At 37.9% G+C, this 13,363-nt stretch overlaps 1 protein-coding gene across 1 annotated transcript in view; it reads left to right on the forward strand.

Annotated features, from left to right (window-relative positions):
• The window catches only part of BBS9 (Bardet-Biedl syndrome 9), a 470,178-nt gene that overhangs the window by 157,516 nt on the left and 299,299 nt on the right, over nucleotides 1-13,363 (forward strand). The window lies entirely within an intron of this gene.

Raw genomic sequence — 13,363 nt, forward strand, 5'->3', positions numbered from 1 at the left:
TCTTGAGAACCACGTGAGAAACACTGTCTAGGTCACATATACAAACTGAGCTGTGAAGGACAGTGGAAGAATGATGCATTGTATATGGTCATGTACTCCATTTTCCTGCTGCTACTTGGAGGCTCAAAGCATTCAGGTAGTGGCAAAATTGAGTATGGACCAACTTCAAGTTCTATTGATAGCATTTCATTGCTTACAAATCACAAAGGGGTAATTCAGGTTTCAGAAACAGTTATTGAAGAATAGGCTACATTCCAGTGTTCAACTTCAGCTTCAATTTCCACCATTAAAATTTCCCTGATCCTCTTGGCTAGAAATGACTTTGTTTCTTATGAATGCTAAAGTACTTTATACATGTTTTATGGCACTTATGTCTTCCATGCCATATAATACTTTTATGGGATTGCAATCTTTTTTGAGCTAATTTCTGATTTTATTTTTTTAAAATGATTTTTAAATTAGATTTATTTTAGAGAGAGAGCGAGCGAGTGAGAGAGAGCACGTGTGTATGTGGGTGGGGGAGGTGCAGAGGGAGAGGGAGAGAGAGTCTTAAGCAGATTGCTTGCTGAGCATGGAGCCCAACATGGGGCTCGATCTCATGACCCTGAGATCACAACTTGAGCTGAAACCAAGAGTCAGACGTTTAACTGACTGTGCCACCCAGGAGCCCCTAATTTTCTGATTTTAATTAATTTGTGTATGTTCTATAGCACTTCAGATGATATTCTGCATATAATAGGTGTTTGAAAATGCTTGATGAATGAATGAATGAATAAGTGAATGAGTGAAGAGTAAATGAAATGCAGTAGAGAAATGAGAGGTGAATATATAAAAAAGAGAGTAGAACAATATTGTGCACCCTCTGCTTTTGTTTTCTGTTTTAATGTTTGTTTGGTAGAGGCACTAAAGATTCCAAAGCTGGTTTAATCATAAGTATAATTATGATTTGAGGTATTTCCAGTGTGAAAATTATTTCTCTTTTGTTTAAGATATACTTATCTTTGCAAGAAGAGCCACGTCCCTGTTAGATTCTGTATTCATTAATCTACTTTATAACTCAGATAATTTTAACAATTGATAACTCTCACCAAAAGAGATTTTAGTAGCTCCTGATTGGCACAGTTTGTTAAGTGTCTGACTCTTGATTTCGACTCAGGTCATGATCTCAGGGTTGTGAGATTGAGCCCCATGTTGGGCTTCATGCTGAGTGTGGAGCCTGCTAGAGATTCCCTCTCTCCCTCTGTCCCTCCCCCTCAAAAAACATTTTTAATTTTTTTCTAAATGTACAAAGTTGGAAGCTGCTGACAAAAGTAACTTCTAAATGGCTATCAAATGTGCCCTTGCTATAGAATTCCAACCAGGTGTGTCAGCTAATTTCATCTCAACAAGAGGAAATACCATAATCATTTCATATTTAATTTTGTAGATTAAAGGCAGATATCATTTACATGACATTTTGTGTAGAATTTGTCTCTTTTCCTTTTTTCTTTTCCATATTTGATTCTTGAATACTTAGGTATTATGCTTAGAAAAATAAATAATATGACCTGTAGGAGGGACAGGTTTGAGTTGGAGGGGAGAAATCAAAATCAGGATCTTTCTCTCTTCTTTTTTTTAAAATAAGTTTTCATTTTCAACTAGACCAGAGTTTTTTTATGGGACAAGCACCATGTCTTATTTGCCTTTGTAGCTTCTATTGTATAGAAGATGCTAAATAAACATGTCTTAAATGAGTGATGATGAAATGACTCAAAATATGTTCAAATGGCCACATCCAACCTGTTGGGGCTGAGGAAGGGCTGCCCACACTGAGTCAGCCTGCTCTTCCTAAAGGGAAGTACCTTTAAATTGTATGCCCCTTCCTGAGGCAGAGTAAAAATTGGGTACAGTAAATAGTATTTAAGTTTTTAAGATTTCTTTGATATCTATATCTAGTAATAAACACCAGACTTCGACAATTTGATAACTTAAAATATTTCTCTTTTCCATAAAATGCAGGTGGACAAGAGACCGTTAGAGTCAGTGCATGTTCTTTTCATTTGTTTTTAAAACTTCCATTCATTTGTTTTATTGTAACTGTTCATTTTCTATCTTTTGTGAGCTCCATGTCAAATACTTTCAGGTTGCATATTTGATAGAGTGGCCTTGTCAGAAAATAGAGAACTGGATAAAAGTTTTAATTCCACAGATTATTTAACTTTTAAATTGCAAATTCAAATTCAGTCTCTGGGGATAGAAAATGGAATATACATTTTCTTTCTTAAAAAAAAAAGAAAATAGTTTAAAAAAATCTTATAACCATTAAGACAGGATAAAAATAGCTCATAATCTCACTAACCAGAGATAGTCACCATTCTTTTGCATTTGGGTAATTTGTTTTCTAATCTGTATTTTATATACATATATCTTACAAAATTAAAGTAAGTATATACGCAATATTGTGTTTTGCTTTTACACTATGTATGTAGCTATTTTTTCTGAAAGCAGATATTTGTAAAACATGGTTGTTAATGGCTTCTATACTTTCTATTCGAGATACATCATGCTTTTAAAAATATTTCCCCTTTTTATTACCATTTGGGTTGTTTCTAAATTTCCTTAATAACTGTAGAAGTCAATTATTGTGTAAAAAGTAATGAGCATTTTTAAGGCTTTTGATAGATATTTCTAACTGATCACTAATAACATCTTTAACAAATTTATATTTCCATTGAAAGTGTACAAGAGTTTTTATCTCCGTGTAACTTTTTAAAAAATTTTTTTATTGTCATGTTAATCACCATACATTACATCATTCGTTCTTGATGTAGTGTTCCATGAGTCATTGTTTGTGCATAACACCCAGTGCTCCACTCAGAACGTGCCCTCCTTAATACCCATCACCAGGCTAACCCATCCCCCCACCCTCCTCCCCTCTAGACCCCTCAGTTTGTTTTTCAGAGTCCATCGTCTCTCATGGTTTGTCTCGCCCTGACTTACTCCCCTTCATTCTTCCCCTCCTGCTATCTTCTTCTTTTTCTTTTTTCTTAACATATGTTGCATTATTTGTTTCAGAAGTACAGATCTGTGATTCAACAGTCTTGCACAATTCACAGACTCAATATAGCACATACCCTACCCAATGTCTAGCACCCAGCCACCCCATCCCTCCCACCCCCCACCACTCCAGCAACCCTCAGTTTGTTTCCTGAAATTAAGAATTCCTCATATCGGTGAGGTCATATGATACATGTCTTTCTCTGATTGACTTATTTCACTCAGCATAACACCCTCCAGTTCCATCCACATCATTGCAAATGGCAAGATCTCATTTCTTTTGATGGCTGCATAATATTCCATTGTGCATATATACCACATCTTCTTTATCCCTTCATCTGTCGATGGACATCTTGGCTCTTTCCACAGTTTGGCTATTGTGGACATTGCTGCTATAAACATTGGGGTGCACGTACCTCTTCGGGTCCCTACATTTGTATCTTTGTGGTAAATACCCAGTAGTGCAATTGCTGGATCGTATGGTAGCTCTATTTTCAACTGTGGGAGGAACCTCCATACTGTTTTCCAGAGGGGTTGCACCAGCTTGCATTCCCACCAACAGTGTAGGAGAGTTCCCCTTTCTCCACATCCCTGCCAACATCTGTCGTTTCCTGACTTGTTAATTTTAGCCATTCTGACTGGTGTGAGGTGGTATCTCACTGAGGTTTTGATTTGGATCTCCCTGATGCCGAGCGATGTTGAGCACTTTTTCATGTGTCTGTTGGCCATTCGGATGTCTTCTTTGGAAAAATGTCTGTTCATGTCTTCTGCCCATTTCTTGATTGGATTATTTGTTCTTTGGGTGTTGAGTTTGATAAGTTCTTTATAGATTTTGGATACTAGCCCTTTATCTGATATGTCATTTGCAAATATTTTCTCCCATTCTGTCGGTTGTCTTTTGGTTTTGTGGACTGTTTCTTTTGCTGTGCAAAAGCTTTTGATCTTGATGAAATCCCAATAGTTCATTTTTGCCCTGGCTTCCCTTGCCTTTGGCGATGTTTCTAGGAAGAAGTTGCTGCGGCTGAGGTCGAAGAGGTTGCTACCTGTGTTCTCCTTTAGGATTTTGATGGACTCCTGTCTCACGTTTAGGTCTTTCAACCTTTTGGAGTCTAGTTTTGTGTGTGGTGTAAGGAAACGGTCCAGTTTCATTCTTCTGCATGTGGCTGTCCAATTTTCCCAACACCATTTGTGGAAGAGACTGTCTTTTTTCCATTGGACATTCTTTCCTGCTTTGTCAAAGATGAGTTGACCATAGAGTTGAGGGTCCATTTCTGGGCTCTCTATTCTGTTCCATTGATCGATGTGTCTGTTTTTGTGCCAGTACCATACTGTCTTGATGATGACAGCTTTGTAATAGAGCTGGAAGTCCGGAATTGTGATGCCGCCAGCTTTGCTTTTCTTTTGCAATATTCCTCTGGCTATTCGGGGTCTCTTCTGGTTCCATACAAATTTTAGGATTATTTGTTCCATTTCTTTGAAAAAAGTGGATGGTATTTTGATGGGGATTGCATTGAATGTGTAGATTGCTCTAGGTAGCATTGACATCTTCACAATGTTTGTTCTTCCAATCCATGAGCATGGAACGTTTTTCCATTTCTTTGTGTCTTCTTCAATTTCTTTCATGAGTATTTTATAGTTTTCTGAGTACAGATCCTTTGCCTCTTTGGTTAAATTTATTCCTAGGTATCTTATGGTTTTGGGTGCAACTGTAAATGGGATCGACTCCTTGATTTGTCTCTCTTCTGTCTTGTTGTGGGTGTATAGGAATGCCACTGATTTCTGTGCATTGATTTTATATCCTGCCACTTGACTGAATTCCTGTATGAGTTCTAGCAGTTTTGGGGTGGAGTCTTTTGGGTTTTCCACATACAGTATCATATCATCTGCAAAGAGTGAGAGTTCGACTTCCTCTTTGCCGATTTGGATGCCTTTGGTTTCTTTTTGTTGTCTGATGGCTGTGGCTAGGACTTCTAATACTATGTTGAATAGCAGTGGTGAGAGTGGACATCCCTGCCGCATTCCTGACCTTAGGGGAAAAGCTCTCAGCTTTTCCCCATTGAGAATGATATTCGCTGTGGGTTTTTCGTAGATGGCTTTTATGATGTTGAGGTATGTACCCTCTATCCCTATCCTCTGAAGAGTTTTGATCAAGAAAGGATGCTGTACTTTGTCAAATGCTTTTTCTGCATCTATTGAGAGGATCATAGGATTCTCGTTTTTTCTTTTGTTAATGTATTGTATCACGTTGATTGATTTGCGGATGTTGAACCAGCCTTGCAGCCCAGGGATAAATCCCACTTGGTCATGGTGAATAATCCTTTTAATGTACTGTTGGATCCTATTGGCTAGTATTTTGGTGAGAATTTTTGCATCCATGTTCATCAAGGATATTGGTCTGTAGTTCTCCTTTTTGATGGGGTCTTTGTCTGGTTTTGGGATCAAGGTAATGGTGGCCTCATAAAACGAGTTTGGAAGTTTTCCTTGCATTTCTATTTTTTGGAACAGTTTCAGGAGATTAGGTATTAATTTTTCTTTAAATATCTGATAGAATTCCCCTGGGAAGCCATCTGGCCCTGGGCTTTTGTTTGTTGGGAGATTTTTGATGACTGCTTCAATTTCCTTAGTGGTTATAGGTCTGTTCAGGTTTTCTATTTCTTCCTGGTTCAATTTTGGTAGTTGACACATCTGTAGGAATGCACCCATTTCTTCCAGGTTATCTAATTTGCTGGCATAGAGTTGCTCATAATATGTTCTTATAATTGTTTGTATTTCGTTGGTGTTGGTTGTGATCTGTTCTCTTTCCTTCATGATTTTGTTGATTTGGGTCCTTTCTCTTTTCTTTTTGATAAGTCTGGCCAGGGGTTTATCAATCTTGTTAATTCTTTCGAAGAACCAGTCCTAGTTTCGTTGATCTGTTCTACTGTTCTTTTGGTGTCTAGTTCATTGATTTCTGCTCTGATCTTTATTATTTCTCTTCTCCTACTGGGTTTAGGCTTTATTTGCTGTTCTTTCTCCAGCTCCTTTAGGTGTAGGGTTAGGTTGTGTATTTGAGACCTTTCTTGTGTCTTGAGAAAGGCTTGTATTGCTATATACTTTCCTCTCAGGACTGCCTTTGCTGTATCCCAAAGATTTTGAAGAGTTGTGTTTTCATTTTCATTGGTTTCCATGAATTTTTTAAATTCTTCTTTAATTTCCTGGTTGACCCATTCATTCCTTAGTAGGATGCTCTTTAGCCTCCATGTATTTGAGTTCTTTCCGACTTTCCTCTTGTGATTGAGTTCTAGTTTCAAAGCATTGTGGTCTGAAAATATGCAGGGAATGATCCCAATCTTTTGGTACTGGTTGAGACCTGATTTGTGACCTAGGTTGTGATCGATTCTGGAGAATGTTCCATGGGCACTAGAGAAGAATGTGTATTCCGTTGCTTTGGGATGGAATGTTCTGAATATGTCTGTGAAGTCCATTTGGTCCAGTGTGTCATTTAAAGTCTTTATTTCCTTGTTGACCTTTTGCTTAGATGATCTGCCCATTTCAGTCATGGGGGTGTTAAAATCCCCCACTATTATTGTATTGCTGTCAATGTGTTTCTTTGTTTTTGTTATTAATTGCCTTATATAATTGGCTGCTCCCACGTTAGGGGCATAGATATTTACAATTGTTAGATCTTCTTGTTGGATAGACTCCTTAAGTAGGATATAGTGTCCTTCCTCATCTCTTATTACAGTCTTTGTTTTAAAATCTAATTTGTCTTATATAAGGATTGCCACCTGAGCTTTCTTTTGGTGTCCATTAGCATGGTAAATGGTTTTCCACCCCCTCACTTTCAATCTGGGGGTGTCTTTGGGTGTAAAATGAGTCTCTTGCAGAAAGGATTTTGATTGGTCTTGTTTTTGAATCCAATCTGATAGCCTGTGTCTTTGATTGGGGCATTTAGCCCATTTACATTCAGGGTAACTATTGAAAGGTATGTATTTAGTGCCACTGTATTGCCTGTAAGATGACTGTGACTGTATATTTTCTCTGTTCATTTCTGATCTGTACTGCGCTTTTAGGCTCTCTCTTTGCTTAGAGGACCCCTTTCAATGTTTCTTGGAGGGCTGGTTTCGTGTTTGGAAATTCCTTTGGTTTTTGTTTGTCCTGGAAGCTTTTTATCTCTCCTTCAATTTTCAATGAGAGCCTAGCTGGATATAGTATTCTTGGCTGCATTTTTTTCTCGTTTAGTGCTCTGAAGATATCTTGCCAGCCCTTTCTGGCCTGCCAGGTCTCTGTGGATAGGTCTGTTGCCAATCTAATATTTCTACCATTGTAGGTTACATATCTCTTCTCCGGAGCTGCTTTCAGGATTTTCTCTTTGTCTCTGAGACTCGTAAGTTTTACTATTAGATGTCGGGGTGTTGACCTATTTTTATTGATTTTGAGAGGGGTTCTCTGTGCCTCCTGGATTTTGATGCCTGTGTCTTTCCTCACATTAGGGAAGTTCTCTGCCATTATTTGATCCAATATACCTTCTGCCCCTCTCTCTCTTTCTTCTTCTTCTGGGATCCCAATTATTCTAATGTTGTTTCGTCTTATCGTATCGCTTATCTCTTGAATTCTGCCCTCGTGATCCTGTAGTTGTTTCTCTCTCTTTTTCTCAGCCTCTTTATTTTCCATCATTTGGTCTTCTTTATCGCAGATTCTCTCTTCTGCCTCATATTTCCTAGCAGTTAGTGCCCCCATTTTTGGTTGCACCTCATTAATAGCCTTTTTGATTTCGACTTGGTTAGATTTTAGTTCTTTTATTTCTCCAGAAAGGGTTTCTCTAATAACTTCCACACTTTTTTAAAGCCCAGCTAGTATCTTTAAAGTCATGATTCAGAAGTCTAGGTCTGACACCATACTAATGTCAGTATTGAGTAGGTCCCTGGCTGACGGTACTATCTCTTGTTCCTTTTGTTGAGGTGATTTTTTTCGTCTTGTCATTTTGTCCAGAGGAGAATAGATGAATGAGAGAACAAAATACTAACAGGTTAACAATGTCCCCAGCAAATATACTCTATACAAATCAGAAAAGACCTGAAACCAGGGGAAAAGAAAGGGAAAGAAAGAGAAAAGGAAGAGAAAAGAAAGAAAGAAAAGAAAAACAAAAAGAAAAAAATAAAAACAAAAACAGAACAATACAAAAAAATGAATATGATCAAATATGATCAGGCTAGTGCATAGATCAGTGCCACACACTAGATTTTGGGCATATTTTGGTCTATTAGAAAAAAGTGCCTCCTAAAATTTTAAAGGAAGAAAGACTTATATATGTACAAAATAAGGGTTGATACAATGAAGAGATGGAAGATGACTGTAAAGATGAAAATTATAAAAGATTTTATAAAAGGAATTGATAGGATAAGAAATTTGAAAAAAGAAAGAAGAAGATTTAAAAAAAAAGGGAGAGAATGTAATCAGGCTGGAGACTAGAACAAAGCCATACACTAGTGATTTAGGGTATATTTTGATCTGTTAGAAGAAACTGTATCTCAAAATTTTAAGGGGAGAACAACTTATATATATATGCCAAAAATAAGGGTAACTACTATGAAGGGATAAAATATGACTCTAAAAATGAAAAATAAAAAATGTTTTTTTAAAAAAAGGGATTGATAAGATGTTGGTTGAAAAAGGGAAAAAGAAAAATTAAAAAAAAACAGTTAAAAAATTAACTTTGAAAAACTAATGAATCATGGTAAAAAAAGCCATGAATTCTATGTGCTGTATTCCCCTAGCACTGGAGTTCTCTTGTTCTCCTTGATCGGTAAACTTGGTCTTCGCTTGCTGGCTGTTGGTGCTGCTCTTCTGGGGGAGGGACCTGTTGCCGTGGTTCCCAAATATCTTTGCCGGAGGCAGAATTGCCCCGCCCTTGTTGGTCTGGGCTAAGCAAGCTGCTTGGGTTTGCTCTCAGGAGCTTTTGTTCCCTGCAAGCTCTTGGTACAGCTTTGGAGGACCAGGGTGAAAATGGTGGCCTCCCAATCTCCACCCGGAGGAGCTGAGAACTCGGGGCCCCACTCCTCAGTGCGCCCCCAGAGAAAAGCAGCCACTCCCGTCTCCCTGGTCTCTGGCCGCACTGTGTGCTCACCCGGCCTGTGACCGAGCGTTTCTATGTCTGGCACCCGACCCCGTGTGGAATCTCCAAACCCAGCAGATCCCTGCAGTGTGCTCCCGCGCCACTCCTCCCGGGGGAGGAAGGGGAGTCTCCCCGGATCTGCCGCTTGTTGGGTCCCTGCTGGAGGAGTAGTGGCCCCACTGGGCCGTGGATCACAGTTTATGGCCACCCCGAGCTGGGAGCCCGCGCCTCGGCTCTGTCTCTGCAGCCGGCTTCCCCATCCGATTCCTGGGAGTTCTGCAGCACTCAGGCACCCCCGGTCTTTCTGTGACCCCGAGGGTCCTGAGACCACACTGTCCCACGAGGGTTCCACCCTCTGCTTAGCCACTGGAACGACGTCCCTCAGTGGAGCCAACTTCTAAAAGTTCCGATTTTGTGCTCCGCGGCTCTATCACTTGCCAGAAGTGGCCAACGGAGGCCCCCTCCCCCGCCATCTATCCTCCCGAATATTGCCTCAGATTCACTTCTCCGCACGTCCTACCTTCCAGTAAGTGTTCGCTTCTCTGTTCAGAGAGTTGTTGCTACTCTCTTCTTCGATCTCCTGTTGAGTTCGTAGGTGTTCAGAATGGTTTGATCCCTATTCAGCTGAATTCCTGAGTCCAGACGATATCCAGGCCCCCTACTCCTCTGCCATCTTGCTCCGCCACCTCCATGTAACTTCTCTAACAGGACTGATTATTAAATACAATTTTTTTCTAGTTTAAAGTATTAAATAATCAAATACAGGTTTTAAAAATATATTTTTCATCTATCTATTGACTTATTTTTAACTGAATTGTACATTTCCTTTTACGTTTTCCTTTTGAGATATAATCTCATTTTCATTGATTTGTGAGTTTTTTTTTGGTTTGTAAGAGTTCTTTACATATTAGATGAAACATACAAGATAGATATTATAGGTCAAAAACAGTTAAATATTCACAACTTTATATGGTTCAACTTAAATTATGTACTTTATGTTGGTTGCCAATATTTTCCCAGTTTGCCTTTTGTTCTTTTTTATCATGTTTTTTAAAGCATATAACAAGTTTAAAATTTTTTTGTTGTTTAATTTAGTGATCCTTTCCTTTGTAGTTTTCTCCATTGCTTTCTTACAACTACAGGTCTCTCTATCCCAAGGGCAGATAAATATTTTTGTAGTTTCATATTTTAAAATTTAACTTTTAAAATCCATCTGGAATTTTGTTTGAATGTATTGTTAAGGCAGGGATCTGTTTACTGAGTGATGAAACAATTACTTTCAGATTCCTGAGTAACCTCTGTTGTTTATTTTCATGCTCCATTGCTAAATACACAAAATTATTATGTGTCCTAGGAATATAACATCTTTGACCTTGGTTCTTCATAAAATACATTATTCTAATGCCTTGGGTTAGCTGATGAGCTTCAAGAACCAACAATAATCTGGAGACCTTAATTTTGGCAATGTTAACTCTAAAGATATAAGTAATAGTGTATTCCATACTTGATTTACTTGATGGCTTCTTCTAGCATAAAATTCTATCATCCACGGAAGCTTACACATTAACTTAAATGGATAGTATTGTTAAATAAAATGTTATTTAGAAAGATTAAAAAAAAAAAACCTTGATTGTGTTTTTCCTTTTTTCTTTATACTTAAATTTGGCTTAGCTTTAGGAATGATATATGTATTTTAAAATTTGTTCTTTGAATTAAGATACCAAGTGATGACTTATTTATTAGTGTTCTAGGCTTCAATCAAATTGTCTGTCCCATCATAGATGTTTTAGACAGAAATTCCACTCATTTATTTTAGAGTTTTTAGAGCTTATTACAGTGTTCCTGTGGAATAAAATGCACAATCTTAAATGAATCCAACTGAAGTCTAAATTTCTGTTATTTTATCTAAATTATATGCAATGATTCTGATGCTACTGAAGAAAAAAGTAAATTGCTTTTAGTTTTGTGATTTATTTTTAAGACATTCTGGTGACCTTTGTTAAATTCTTTCAGTGAGGGAAGACTCCTCCCTTTTATATTTGTACAGGTTGAGCACCAGTAATGATTTTTTTTTAAGAGTCTGAAGAAATACATGTATACGCTACTGTTTAAACTCTATCTTAAACTTAATAGGTTTCAATACATTTTTAGATAAATCTCGTGTCTGAATTGTTGCCATTTGCTGTCTAAAACAGTGGAACAAAACTGATTCAATAATAAGTTATCCAATTCATAGACCAAATGAATTTGAATGCTGAGGGATACTTGTATTGGGTCATACTAGGTTTCATATATTATGGACCACTCAAAGGGTAAAGATAAAATGGAAATACTCTTTTGAATTAAAAAAAAAACAACTGATGATCTCCACATTCTCTGAGAAGCCAGCCAAAGATCTTGTCTTTAGTGTTCTAGAGTTTCCTGAGGACTCATTAAGTTTCCAGACCTTAGTGGGGTTGGGTGGAATGGGGAACAGACCACAGTCACAACTCAGAAGGGACAGAGGGTTTGCCCTGTTGAAAAGGCCTTGTCAGAGCTGGAAATTAGGATTTCCATGGCATGGCCACTAGGTGGCTTCAGCTGACTGCTTAGAAATGGTAAAGCCCAGAGGTACCGTGTGGTTGCTTTTCACACTTTATTTTAAGAAAATAATTTTATTTTGGGAGTATTTATTTCCTGAGCTAGATTAACAGAACCAATTCATAAAACTTAAAGACCTTAGAGGATCATCGAGCCTCACTTTCTCATTTTAGAGATAACATTTAGGAAGACTTCTCTAAATTGACTGCTATATGGGGCAGAGTCAGAGTTAGAACCCAGAGTCTCTGACTCCTAGTCTAGTTTTTTAGCAGTTGAGTTAGAGATATCAATTTATTTTTTGTTTCTCTGAAGTCATACCGGAGGGTTATGTGGCACTGACCGTGCCTAAGTAAGTCCTAGAGAAAGTATGTATAGGAATGTTGTGTCCAGAGGGGAGGTGGGTAAAATAGGTGATGGGGATTAAGGAGTGCACCTGCTGAGATGAGCACTGGGGTGTTGTATGGAAGTGTTGAATCACTAGAGTGTACACCTGAAAGTAATATTACACTGTATGTTAATTAACTGGAATTTAAATAAAAATTTTTTAAAAAGTTAGTTCTATGCATCAAGAACCTGAAGAAATAGAGGTAAAAATTCAAGTACTTCTTGACTTCTGAGTCAAACGTAAGGACTGAATATACAGACATATATTAAAAAAAAAAGGAATTTTTTGTTGAAGGCAGGTGGTAAAGTGGATGCTGGTGGCCACCCTATAGGAGAGATTGAACAATGTTAGTATCTACTCTCATCCAAGTTAAGCTTTTCGATTAATGAGCTGACCACTTGCCATGACCCAATGTTGGGGAGTTTTAAAATTTCTTACTCATTCTGAATAAGGCCTAGACTCTTATATACCTTATATATATATATTTTTTCAGATGAATAGCAGTATTTTTTTCAAGTTGTTTTTTCTCTCAAATTTTCTATAAGTTTTGATTAATATTTAACCTTTAGAATGAGGCTAGAAACCTTTTTTTTTAAATCAAAGGCCGCTAGAAAATATAACAAATGAAAATCAAACAAATTCATTATGCATCAGCTCAAAATGACTTATGACAATGTTGACTTATTTTTTCTTCTGAGTAAGCAAAGGAGGAAGCAAATAGTGTTCATTTCAGCTTTTCATAGCATGATCAGGAAAATTTACAACTTTTAAAAATGATATGCTAAGTTTATCTATAATTTATATATTAGGTCCAGATTCTAGAGTAAAAAAACAAAGTTAAAGGAGCCTAAGAGAGAAGGAAGAGTGAAAGGATGGGAGGAAGAGGGATGGAGAGAGAGTTACAAAATGAGGAAATGGGATACTTCTCCCTCCCTCTCTGAGTGAAGAGCAAGAGTAACTGTGACTGCTCTAGTAGGAGGGTGTGTGAGGGAAGTCATGGTGGGGGGCCCTGGGGGAAAGAGCGCAAACACAAGTCCCCAGGGTGGAGAATGAAAAGGAAAAGAGTAGGGATTTCATTTCTCTTCAAGGTCTTGCAGGGCTTACTTCGCTAATATTTTTCACCATTGCCCATATTGTCCTGTCTTTGTTCCTGTGCCTCAGCCATGATCTTCAGCCAGCCCGAGGCTCACTCTTGATCCATGGTAGCTTCACAAGTGTTCACATGCCTATTAAGAATCTACCAAGTGGGGGCGCCTGGCTGGCTCAGT

The sequence above is a fragment of the Eumetopias jubatus genome, unplaced genomic scaffold (genome assembly GCF_037043125.1).
Source record: "Eumetopias jubatus isolate StellerSeaLion01/CBP00866 unplaced genomic scaffold, mEumJub1_p1.0 scaffold_14, whole genome shotgun sequence".
Taxonomy (NCBI): Eukaryota; Metazoa; Chordata; class Mammalia; order Carnivora; family Otariidae; genus Eumetopias; species Eumetopias jubatus.